The following is a 13,603-nucleotide window of genomic DNA, read 5'->3' on the forward strand; positions in this document are numbered from 1 at the left end:
GGGGGGGAGCCAAGAATTTGATTTAATTTATAAAAACTGCTGCTGCCTGAAACACGAGGTGTAGCTACAGTACAGTAGTCCTGTGAAACTGCCTCATACACCTCAGCCATTATACCCCTGTGTGCGTATGTGTGTGTGGAGTAATCGTCAGTTCTAATGAGTCCCGCGAGAAGGCTGCCAATACTATTATGGACCCACCACCATGTTTAACAGTCCACGGCAGACATCCACTGACTTTCTCTGCAGGAAAACCCATCAGAATGTGATAAAATGTTTAACACCATTCCATTTTTTATTTATCTTTATTTTCTGGCTGTCAGTTCCGCTCCAGTTTTTGCATGTTTATGATCCAGCTTTGGATAAAAGTCAGTAAAGGTAAAGGTCAGCCCGATCATTAATATCCGCTCTGTATAAGCAGCTTACAAAGCAGGCATGTGGTTGTTAGTTCCAATATAATGTGATTCAAATGACTGATAGTATGTAGTAAGGTCACAGCTCTTATGTCTTTAACAGATATACTACAGGTTTAATTCACACCGGCTTGCATGACGGCTGACCATGACCTCAGTGCTGCGCAGTTTGAATTATAAATCAAAGGGTTGAAGTGAGGCATCTGTACTTATAGAGCTTTCTTGAAGATGTTTTGCTGCTCCTCCAAGCAGCTGCTTCAGTTCTGACGGAGGAGCAGCGAAACATCTACGCAGTCCAGATGCCTCGCTTCAACCCTTTGAATGAAAATGACCTGTATGACTGAGAATCCTCATCAACACGTCTGAATTATAACCATGCAGAACAAGCTGCAAAACCTAACAATGACACATTAGCATTAAGTTGTTTGTAGCCAATCTGTTTGCAAATAACTGCCTTATTACACATTCAGGAGTCACAGCCTGGCATTATCATTCATCTGCGTATCCGGCCAATGTACACTCACTTTTTTTCTTTTTTTTTTTTGCAGGCTCTGAAACTCCTCTGGGAAATATCTGGCTCTTAAGCTGCTAAATGCTAAATTATTAGCTAGCCACTAAATTTGTCTGTCTGCTGTTTGGTGAAGGGAAGGTACAGCAGCTTTTATAGCTGAACAACTGCCCGCTGCAGCTGTGACGCTGTGGACCAAGGCTATAAAGCTGCTACACCGGGAAACCATAAAAAAATAGCCTGCAGTATTTTAAATTAATGTAAATTTCAGAATGATAAATGAAGTGATATTTTATAGGTCATAAGTTTAATCGATCAAGAGTACAATTAATGCACAGATCAATTGATGAAGAAAATCATAATGAGCTGCATCTCTATATTAAGACACACAAAGTTAAATACCTAATCAACAATTGGAAGGATCCACACAAAGTTGAAGGAAAATTCAAATTTGAATAAATGTTCTATACAGACATTGTGTAGCTTGTTGTAGCTTTAAATCCAGAATCTGCACTACTAATCAAAAAACAGAATACAAGCACAACACTCAGCCTGTCAGGATCTGAAATTATTTCTCATTTTGTGGCATTATAACTCAATTAATGATTCTCAGAACCTGCCTGATTTTGTGTTAAAACGTGGTGATTGGCCTTTTTCTTTTGAAGCTTAATTACTCAATAGTCACAATTTAATGTTTGAAGGGTGTGAGGGAGGAAATTTGCCGTGATTGATGACGCTAATGTCAGGGTGTGTACCCCATTTCACACATTCTGGACTCGATTATTTTGACTTAAATTTTGTATTTAAATTCAATAACACTGAATGATTCTGGTCTTTTCCTGTCTAATAGCATTTATTAAAGGCTGATTATTCTGAATTAAAGCGCTGATTAGAAAAATCCTTTTTTTGCAGATACACAGTATTTCAGCCAGGCCTAAGCTACCGTAATATCTTTCAGCCATATTGCCTACATCTACCATTTGGCCCTATTGAGTTGAAAATGAGCCACAGACTTAGTATGCACATATGCACTGTGGGCCCAGACATTTTTTCGTGCTTGTTTTCAATTCTAGTCTCAGTATTGGTTTCTATTAATTTGTCCACCCACTCTGTCTGTTCCTTTGGAAACCAAAGACACAAGCATCAATCTACAGAATTTCCAGTGGGAAATGGAAACAGGTTGGACTTGTTTTTCTTGTTTCTCTCTACATAATTGCTTTCTTGTGCTGTTCCGGTTTTTGCCGAGACTGCCACAGGGTTATTAGTTAAGAGTAACTATCTATGATTAAGCTGTAAACGACTTCACATTTTCAAAGATGGACCACTTCAGGTTGACCTAAAGTGAGCCTAAAGTAACTCTCTCAGAGCTGTTACGACTCAGACTTACTAATAAATAACAAAAAAAGATTGCAGATGCAACATGAATTTCAACAACACAGCCTCTAAACAACTGGACCAGCTCACAAAAATCTAGGTCCAACCTTGGAGTTCAATATTGCTGCCTGCTTTTTCTTCCCTTAAGATGCGACAAATCTGCGACATAAGAAAACATCTTAAAACTGAACCCAAACTGTTGCTTAAAGGACAACGCCACTGCATTTCTGCACGCCAAATTATACGCGTTACCAGTATTTCCATGAGTTGGTTCTGCTCGCTCCATTGTAATGCAAACACGAGGGCCATACAAGTGCAGAGAGAATGAATTGGAACAATGATGAAAGTGCGTGCTATAAGAATAAGGACAGCTGTCAGGGTGTGCGGGTGTACAATTAGCAGGCTAAGGACTGATTTTTTTTTATTTTTTTAAACCAAAATGCAGACATAGACGGGTGCTGTGTGTCTGCAGCCTGTTACACAGTTTGTCAAAAGAGAGGCTCAGACTTGCGTTTCACCATAAAAACAGATTATACTGGTGGCTGTGTGGTTTTCTTCCAGCTAAAAGCATTCAAAAAAACACTATTTATGCTGCTTTGGACCAAATATGTGCCCTTATAGAGGGTTTATATAACCACATTAATCAGTTTGGATGGACGTATGATTAACCATTAAATAGGTTCATTTATTCTCTAAAAGTCCTTAAAACTAGTGAGAAATCTTCCACAGAGCAGCGTTACATCTCCTTAGATTTTGAGAGAAAATATGATTAATTTAAATAAATATATCAACTACTTCTCCTCTAGTGGCAACACTGTCACATCCCTGTCTAATCACATCCTGTGTTAATAAAACCTGAACGCACATATCTACAAAAGGGAGAAAAAAGCCAGGCCAAGCACTGTGTTTGTACTACCACAGTATAAACCAACAAATATAAAGCACCAAACACACAGCCACCATTCCACTTCTCAATGCTTCAAATACACAGAAAGGGCTTCTGTAGATGCAATGCTTTTCCCCGCTGCCAACTTTCCCTGTGTGCTGTGGCTTAGCCCAACAGTAGTGTAAAGGATGCATGCTTCTTTTATTTTATTTTCAGCCCCCTGTTTCTGTGTTTTTTTTTTCTCCCCCCTCCCTCCTCCCCCCTCTCCTCCAGTACATCATTCCTTTGGGTGTTTGCGTCGTGTCCCTTAGTTACCGGATAAGAGACCCAGCAGCTCAGAGAGTTAAAAGCCTGTCCTGTCCCACTCATACGAACAAGACCATCAATAATTCACCCTCATCGGGAAGCATTATCTAACAGCCTTATAAAAATTTGAAGATTGTGGGTGACAACATGGAAGCATGAAGAAAGTGCTCCGTAAGAGGACACTCCAGGTGGCAACAACGCCGCGGCACCGCGGTATCGGCCGTTCCTGCGAGGCAGATATTTTACCATTACACATAAGAGACAGACGCCTCACTGAATTAAGCAGTAGCCAACGAGAAGAAGAAGCATCTGTGTGTGTGTGTGTGTGTGTGCCGGTAGAGTGCAGAGGTGGAAGCGTTTGTGCGGCTGTATTAACGCCCAGGCTCATTCTCATTGACAGTGAAATCCCTCTAAGCCTAGATCAATTACACCCAGCTCTGCTGTAATTAAAATGTCCTAACAAAGGTCTTAGGGAGCACAGGACAGAAACCTACCCCATTCAAAATAAAGTCGGCCTCAATCTATAGCAATATCCCCAAGAAAATAGTCTGAGATTAGATTGAGGCTTCCTTAGGTGATGAGCACATGCAGAAAGTGTCTGTGCATGGCCGCTTCCATCACAAGAGTATTTTATCCCTTAATGAGGTCAAGAAATGTTTTGTGATGTGTAAAGCATGCGCAAGCTCACACTAAACACAGTTATGCTGTGATATTTTTAATCAACGCATGAACATAGAATAAAACACTAATTAATCTATACTACAGAAAGACCTGTGCTTGTTTTTGTAGCCCACCAAGACAACTAATTATTTGTTCTCTTAAGTACATCTGATGCTTGACTATGCTCTGCTGAGAAATGACAGAATGCTTATGAGTCTCCTAATTAAAACTCAGCAGTGGAGTGATTAGCAATCACAACTCCACTCTTCAAATATCAAGATCTGATTTGCTTGGCTGATCAACAACAAGCGTCCTTCTCTCACTGCAACTCACGGAGCCTGCAGTCTCTCTTCCTCCCTCTCTCTCTCTCTCTTTCTCTTTCTGTGTTAAGGAGGCTTTTGAAATGGCGGAAATCAGCACAACTCCACAAGAAAGGACTCAGCTGAATTTTGAGTTCTGTATTCTGCTTTTCTTTTCTTTTTTTTAATCATTTGTATCGCAGCGGCGCTGATTAACGTTTTTAGCTTTACAAGATCATTCATCTCACTATGAAACCCAAGTATTTAAAAAAAACATCAATAATGTTACTTATGGCAACCACCAAAATGAAACTTGAAAGCTGTGTTCCCTTGCTACACTGAGCAGGGACCATTCCAGACGCAGAGAAGGAGAGCAAGATGGCTGACTGCACTGACACATTGTGAAAGCATGCCTTGCCAGCCTAGGTAATAGATTCTCTCCCACCACACCTCATCTTCAGTGACAACGTCTGCCAATCAAAGCTCGGGGAGCGTTCAAGGGCTTTGACAATATCTGCTCACCTTGAAAATACATTGCCTTCATCAGAAGACACAGAGTGACACCAAGTAGGCATCAAATGGCCATTAGACATGGCAGGCAGAGTACAGGTAATGCCTTTTTTGTTTTTTTTTCAAAAACTCACTCCCTTGAAAAACTGGCATTTAAAGTATTCTTTCTATACATAAACAAACAACAGGAACAAATGCCAGCAATACCGTGGGAGGTGACATTTAAGTGTTGGACAGAAAACGCACTGCATCAGAGCACTAAATGTGAAGGGATTTTATGATCATCTGCAGCTGAACCGAGGTTAAAGGAGCATCCTTAATAGGATTTTGAATGTATCCTTTCAATATACTGAATATTTTTGAGCAGAAGACTCTGAGCTGTCCATCTCATGTCGAGGCCTCTTGCACCACTGGACAATAAAACCGGGGTGTGTTCCATTTTTGGCCTTTCAATGCAATGACAAATAACAATGTTACTGCCACATTAGCCCACTGATTTACATTTTTATATGATTCATGAATAAGAGAGAGAGAGGGAGTTTCTTTTAGTCCTGCAGTGAAGCATGGCCTGAACTTCCAATTTCTGAGATAATTATATGATACTATTTAGGAATTTAAAGGGAGAGAGAAGCATCTCCACAGCTCAAGACAGATGACCTGTCAGATACACCTAATACCAGCACAAAGCCCTCAGCCTTTAATCTGCACACTTCCTGTGACCTATACTATGACAGAACCAAATAAAGAACACTATCTTTGTACCCCCCCTGAGACCGAGCAGTGTCCTCATATGCTAATGTCAACCAGCGTTGGAGAAGAAGCTCCGAGGGCGGCCCAGACAACTCACAGGTCAGTGCTAATCTTCTGATATATGGAGCCTAAAGACCCGGGACACATCCATCACAGACCGCCGACGGCTCCCCGACCGGGAGAGTCGCGCACACTCCAAAAGGGTTAACACACACCCCTGAAGAGACCTCTGATGATCCATCACTCAAAAAAGCCAGCCTCTTTTTTTTTGGAGTAACAACACAGAGGGGTACGGCTGTCTTAGAAGCTGAGTGGATATAGAGCCAGCGTGACTGTTAGACCTAAGCTCTGAGCCTCTGTTGATCATTAAACATCCATTTTAAACCAGTGGGGGAAAGTTAACTGTCATTTTAAACACAGGAGGTGGTAAGCATGGGAGAGAATTTTTTTTTTCTTCCTCGGAACAAATTTTTCCTCGGTGAAAAGGAGCGAGACCATATATCCATCCATCGGGTTAACTACCCTAACACATAATCATTCGTTCCAGTCATCTGTCTATTTATTTTTGAGGCAAGCCACAGAATGGCCATGATGGGCTTTTGCAAAATGAAACTCACCCCGAAGCACTTTGTTAAATAAACCAAATGCCCCTCTGTTGTGTATTTTCCTCTGGATAACAGGCCAAACTGAGCAACAACAGTGCAGCCTCAGTGTCATTTAAAACACACACACACACACATATATATATATATATATATATATATATATATATATATATATATATATATATATATATATATATATATATATATATATATATATATATATAGTGGGGGCACCTCTTCAGAGCGTCACCAGCAAATGTCAGGTTTAGTGTCACCCTCCCATCCACCTTCAGAGTCAGACACTGCTTTTTTAGACCACTTTGCAGCAACACTCGCTCAGGAAGAAATCCATCTCAGAAGGAGCACTGATGCCAATTCCGCCACTGAAAGCAGCCTGTACAGAGCAGAATGCATGTACCTCTCCTCTTCAGCAGCTTTTTAATAATTTGAACAACCGGGCTCGGCTCAGAACACCACAGCATGATTTCCACTCCACTCTCACTTTTTCTCGACTCCACCAACTTACCGCAGTTGCTGCTGCAAACGCTTTCTGCCCTATCCTCCTACACATGCACAATGCAGGGAGCCCTGTTCTCTGGGCTTTGTCAGAAGTCGTTGTAAGAAACATAAGAAATCACTAACAGGAGGAGAAGGAGAGGAATGTAAAGTCAGTATAACAGGGAAAGAGAATTACTCCATTCATAAGAAATGCACCATGTAGTCATGAAGTAACCATCAATACGATCAAATCTGCCTGACGCACCATTATTCATCGTTCACTCTTCCTCGCCCCCTCCTTCTCCTCCTCTTCCTCTTCTCTCTCCATCCATTTGTTTGTCCAACTTTTCACAGCAAGCGAGTCGGTGGAATTGAACAAGACAGCTGTCAAACCCGCCTGCTGTGAGTGAAGATGGCAGGTGAACTCCTGCTTTCCCCCCTCTATCCTACTCTTTGACTTCAACCCCCTCACCACCACCCCCACCCACCCCACAAAAAAGTTCAACTTTATTCTTGCTTCTTCCACTAACTTTTGTGATGTTATTTTGTCCAAACAAAAAGGAAGGAAAGAGTTGGCTGGCTGAGCCGTTGGCTCGTCTTATAACCCGGGAGCAGGATGACCACGGAGGAAGCCGACGACCCCTGCTGCGCTTCCAATGGCATTTACATTCCCTGTGTCTGTGTAATAACATCTCACACGCTGCACTTTTCTTTCACTATTAACCTGCACTGATCCTATTTTCAAAGTAAGGGCACGCTCAAAGAAGAGAAATCACGCTGTTTTTTTTTTTTTGCTTCCCTCTGAGCTCGGTGCAAATGTGTCTGAGTGTTTATTTTCACCTCTTTTAACCTGCCTAAAATTGCAGTGAACATTAGGCTGCATATCACGAGACAAAGGACTGAGAGAGAGAGAGTGAAAAAAAATGAAGAATCCATCAATATAAACTGTGTCTTGCTGCATTCTTTCTCAACAGCAACAACAGCTGCACACAATTGGAAATAAATATTATCTCTGCGACAGAAAAACAATCAGACACCACAAGGTACTCTTCCGCGGTGCTCGAATGCTGTTTGTCTGCACGTTTACACTCAATCACTGAATGCAGAATCCAACCACTTGAGAGCAGTTTTTTTTTTTTTGGTCATTTTATCTGTAGACCACGGAGGCCAAAATACCAGTTAGAGGAAGAAAGCAGATTTTCAGCAACCCTTTTTTCATATATAAATATATATGCATTTGTTCTTCTGTTGTGCTAGTCATGAACAACACTGCGTGTTCCTGTCCTCCTAGAAAATAAAATACAGACATTTGTTGATGTTTTATGCTCGCACTGAGAGATACTGGGGGAAAATGTTTTTAACAGACAAAATCTTTCTAACTTGGCCACATCTCTGTACGCCGTCCAGAATTCCCACTAAATACACGCCTTTTGGTGATTATAGCCACACAAAAAAAATCATCCAGTCCACACTAAATCTGTTTCCAACACAAACACTTGTTTCTCACACACATAACCAACTGCAGTGTCCAGCAATCCTGTCAGTAGCCTCCACCAGGAGCAGCAGCAGCAGCAGCAATACTCCATCAGAACAAAACTGCTTAGAGGAAGGGGGCTGGTAGCTCAAGTTCTCCCTATTGAAATGCAGACACTTTGATATGGAAATTGGCAGTTACAAAAACCCGCTAGAATTCACACTAGCATGCACTGAAACCATTTGCGCAATGTGAGATGAGATGGCACTTCCTCCCAAGACAACACAGACAAATGGACCAAACCAGCAGCATGTCTGGGATGGGTGAGATGTGAAGGGGAGGAAGAGAGGGTGGGGTGGGGTGGGTAGGGGGGCAACAGACCATTTGCCCCCCCCCCCCCCCCTCCCTCCTCCCCATCACCACCACCATTTCTATTTGGATTCCTAACAATTCACTGTCCCAGCACTTCTTTTTTTTTTAAAGGATCCTTAAACCTGTATACACAAAGCCTTCTAATAGAAGATATTGGCAGGGAAGGAAGTGACCTTTTCATCTTCATCAGGAAGCACTGATGTCAGTATTGAGCATCATCCCAGCCAAGGATTTTTTTCTTGTGTGTGTGTGTCTAGTCTTCCAAAATGGCTGGCGCTGACACAAAAACTTATCCATCAGAATATGCTTGGATTTATGTAGTGGCAAGACAATGTCTCTCTCGCTCCCTCTCTCTCTCTCACACACACAGGCTTATATAAGGGTGTAGTTTATTTTTAAGTTCAAAGTCAAATTTTTATCTATAGGCTACTTTTCTGCATGAAGCTGTTATATAAGCATATTCCAGTGAAGCTCTTACTTTCCTAACTTGTCAGTATGGCTTATATAATGTTGCACCACCATCCCGATTTGATATATAGACAGTATGGATTATGGTGTAAATGTCATTTAACCTGAATTTTTACAGTCTTCCTCCTGCTCTCTGCTCTGACTTCTTCTAAGTCTATGCAGCTCTATCTCTAAAAGCTTCACGTGAGAATAAGATATGGTTCCTCCAGTCTGTAAAAAAAGAAGTCTGTCTATGTGTGTGTGTGTGTGTGTGTGCCCCATCATCACACATGGCTGGCTCAGGTCTGTGAATTATACATGCCCTGTGAAATGATCTTATTTTATAGCCGCAAAATGGAAGAAGTAAATGGAGACAGTAACTGACATCTAACTACTTTAGCTCCTGCTGTCCTGGCTGGGTGGGGATGTTTGTGTGAGCTCTATTTTTTCACCATGTTATCACTCCGATTATCATTCTTGAATATCTTATAAATCTCCCACTGGTAGCCTGTGTTTGAAGGGCTTTCTCTGTCTGGCTGTGCATCTTAAATTAATAACAAAAAAAAATCCCTTTTGTAACATGTGGAAACATTTTTCATTTCATTTTTTCTCAGGTAGGCTACTGAGAAATACATCATCCTGTTGCCTTGAATTATAAGGACACATAAAAACTGACCCCAGCAGCTTCCTTTTAATTAAAAGTCTGGATGCCAGAGCCACAAAATATACAGCACTATGGGTTATGTATTGATCTGATCACAACAGTTTCAAACTGCCGGAGGAGCCCGTGGGCCGTGTTTCTGACATTTGCCTTATCCTATCCTGGGAGCGTAAATAAATGGTATTGATTCAAGCAGGCAGCATCTCCCTGCTGAAACACTCAAACATCCGCTTTTTTTAAAGGCTACTTACAGTGGATCCTTCGTGCCAAAAATATGGATCCCGGCGTGGAGTGTGAATTTCAGATGAACACCAGGAGTCCCCCTCCTCTCCTTCTCCTTCTTTTTTTCAGAAGAGGCCCCCAGAAACTAAGCGGCAGGTCGCACAAAGACGGCTGGGGCTCAGCTGCCTGCTCCACTTTCTTCACAGTGGAGAGACGGCGGGGTTTCCCGTGGCAGGTATCTGTTCTTCTTCAAGCCGATACGTCCGGGACCGGACGGATAGCTCCATGGCGAAGGGTCTGTTCAAAAGTAATGATCGTTACTTCCCTCCTCCTTCCACCTCCTCCTCCTTCTCCTCCTCTTGTGCGTGCACCCAGGCTCCTTCCGACGAGAGCGCTATACGGATAGACTGCAAAAAAAAGGAACACTTCAAGGAGAAGACGAGATGCGCCCCAGTCTCGTTACCAAAATTCAACTCCGAGTGCGTCTCCCTCACTGTTTAAGTCTGACTGAGAGTCTCCAGCGGTCTCCTTTTTACAGATGAAGCCCGTTGAGAGATAATGCGATTTCTTTAGGCTGCTTTTTTCGGTGCACTCCGGGTTGTTCCCTCTGCGCCTCATCCACACGCCGTGCAGACAGTCGGAGCTACAGCCGGACTGGAGGCAAACAAGGCGAGGAGAAACGGCGCACCGGTCCCCTGCTCTGCAGCAGCTGGCTGTGGAGGGCGGCGCGCAAAACCTGGAGCGGAGCGCAGGCAGCGCACGGATTGGATCCTAAAAAATTCTAATTAGGGCTAAGTTTAAACCCTTATGTGTGTTCAGAGTTTGTGTTAAAGCACAGAAAGTTTCGTTTTTATAGACAATAGTTTAATAAGCAGTCTGGTTTAATAATGAGAAGGCCATTCATTACCAAAAGCCTGTTCATATATCTAACACACTATTTTTAACCCTATTAGAATTCAGTACTGTGGGCAGTAGTTTTCACCTGGATCATTAAAAACAGAACAACAACACAGAATAATGAGGCTGAAACAAGAATTGTTCTAATTGGAGGAGGCTAAACACTGTATGGATACAGCAGTAAATGCACCACAGTGACCAGAATACCTGCTTTTAAGATTAAGATTAAGATTAACTCTATAAATTAGAACAATAAATACAATATATACTGGAAAAAACATCTTATATACGTACACATACATAGCAGATTTTTCTAAGAGGGATAATCCTTATTTCTAGATGTGCAATAAACAATAAAGCAGTGAAGTGTTTGTTGTGTACGTGCAGGGCAGAGCTTAGTTTAACCCTCAACACAGCAGGAAATAAATCCACTAGTCCTACATGTGTCATATAAACATGCACCTACGGTAGCTGTACGGTGATGATCAATCATTACCTCAGAGCAGATGTTGTGTGCAAACATCCATATGTTCAAGGGAGGAGGCGTTCGGTGCCATCTGTAATATTAGACGTTACAATGCCCCACCGTAACCTCAGATAAGAGCATCTTCATTGATATCTTTAACATTTCAACTGTCTTACAACATCATCGGTAATGAAAGATTTTCATGTATAATGAAGAAATTATCTCCAGTCTGGGTTCTTTAGTTTAAAAGTTAATTGGATTTTTATATAATAATGGCTGTACTGAACAAATGTATACGCTGCAGAGTCATTTGACCATGTAAGTTTGATTGGTCATATTTTTTGTATCATGTTTAATAGCTGTAAAGTCATCACTGTGTTTTTGTCTTTTGTTCATGCTTCATAATGTTACACACTATAATTAAAAATGATCTATTCATTTATTCATGGGCTCAGAAACCAGATATTCTTCAAGTTTAAGCTGGTTGATGACCTTGATGGCTGCTGTTACAGACAGATGTGGAAACCATTGTGAAAATCATCCATTATACAAAAAGTTGTGTTACATTTAATAGCAATAACAAGTGTGCAGACTGTGCATTGACAGTATAGGCCATTATTGATTGAAGGTCAATGGTTGTGCCTGTGAAAGGTCTCCTGTGTTCTATGTGTTATTGAGGTTTGCTGTGTTGCCCACAGGGAAAATGTGGTTCCTAAATAGAGTCTATATCAACACGGTGTATCAGAAAACAAGTGTGTCTGCTGCATTATATTCTGTTGGAATGCTGTGAGTGTATTATTGCAACAGGAGATAAAAAAATGTCAGTCTGAGTCTCTATCTTGTCCTCTCCCTGGAATATTTAGGAAACATGAAACACATTTTTCAAACTATGTGTGTCTCTATCTTCCTGAAAGGAAGATGCATATATTATGTGTAATGCATTGCTACAGGTTTCACACACACCTGGCTGTTAGTTATTCGCGGTGCAGGAATTTTCTGTTGCATTGATCCTGCCGTCACTTTTTAAAACCTCTGCTGCTGTCGGTTACAGAGAGGGGGGGGCAAATTGAATCCTGATTTTACGGTCGTGAATGGAGACCAGAATTGTGACTGACTTGGCACACCCAAAAAAAAACATGAAACTATAACTGAGCTGACTGGAAATGATTCAGCTTTGTCGATGAAATTACACTTCAAAGCTGAAGGCCCATTAGGAATTTACTGTAAGCTGCAAAACATTAACATCCAATCGCCATTTGCAGACAAATATGATATAATCTTAATGACAAACTGGACAACGAGCATGTTTGTGCACAGCAGATCCCCCAATTATTCGTTGACTGGTCTGGATGTGCCAGCTGCAGGCTGCACATTTTTCTATCTCGCACAAACAGAAACAAAAATACAAACAAAAAAACATAAATGTATCCCATAATGCTGGGATTTATTCAGTCAGGCTATCATTACAAACCATTACACCCATGATAGGCCGAAACAACACAAGTGCACTAATGGTTCATGTGTACCCTGTGCTGGACTCCCAGCTGTGTCCTCAGAGCGGAGCAGAGGTGTGTACGCACAGCAACCTTTAGACAACATGCAATTTCTGATACGCTGTCATTTCCCCCCTCTAAATATCATGTGAAGTTTGTGTTGTCATTTCTCAACAATCGATGTACTGGAAGGAAAATGATCTGCCCAGCTGGAGGCAGGTTTATGGTAACATTTTCTTCAGGTTTCTAAAGTTCAGCCACATGCAGCTTTCTTTTGAACATGATATTATACTGTTAGTAGGAGCCTTCATTCTTCCCTAATGCTACACCCCCCCTATTTTTAGATCCGTACTTTGCAGCATTGTAATAAAAGAGCTACCTCTGTGGTGCAAATTCGAGCAAAAAGGACATATTTGCCTGAGAAAAGCCTGCCTAAGAACAAACATTTGATCGTCAAAGTACAGAATTATTAACATCCTAAATATCACTTCTCTTCTTCTCACGAGCCAAAGTACACAGCCAGGTCAGTGGTCTCTGTTACACGTGGCTTCAATAAAAAAAAAACAGTCCCCTGGTCGCACGGGGGGGAAATGTGAATTTGGGTCAAATTCACCAGGTGTAAAGTGAGAGGATTAGTGCAGAGCTTGCATGTTTTCTGAGGCGTATTTTTTACATAATAAAGAAAAGCCAAGTAAAAAGAAAACAAATGTAATGATGCTGATCCACTGGCACATATTCTTATTTAGAGAAACAATGTTTATGTAT

The 13,603-nt window shown here is 41.5% G+C and overlaps 1 protein-coding gene across 4 annotated transcripts in view; it reads right to left on the reverse strand.

Annotated features, from left to right (window-relative positions):
- adgrl2b.1 (adhesion G protein-coupled receptor L2b, tandem duplicate 1) overlaps positions 1-13,603 on the reverse strand; it is a 115,607-nt gene that overhangs the window by 69,672 nt on the left and 32,332 nt on the right. The window contains exon 1 of one of the 4 annotated variants that reach the window (XM_028427272.1): positions 10,012-10,621. The exons of the other annotated variants lie outside the window; for them this stretch is intronic. The gene's annotated coding sequence lies outside the window, so the exon portion shown is untranslated. Of the gene's footprint in view, positions 1-10,011; positions 10,622-13,603 lie in introns of those variants that run through there. 4 annotated transcript variants of the gene reach the window in all.

This window comes from Parambassis ranga, chromosome 17 (assembly GCF_900634625.1).
Source record: "Parambassis ranga chromosome 17, fParRan2.1, whole genome shotgun sequence".
Classification (NCBI taxonomy): domain Eukaryota; kingdom Metazoa; phylum Chordata; class Actinopteri; family Ambassidae; genus Parambassis; species Parambassis ranga.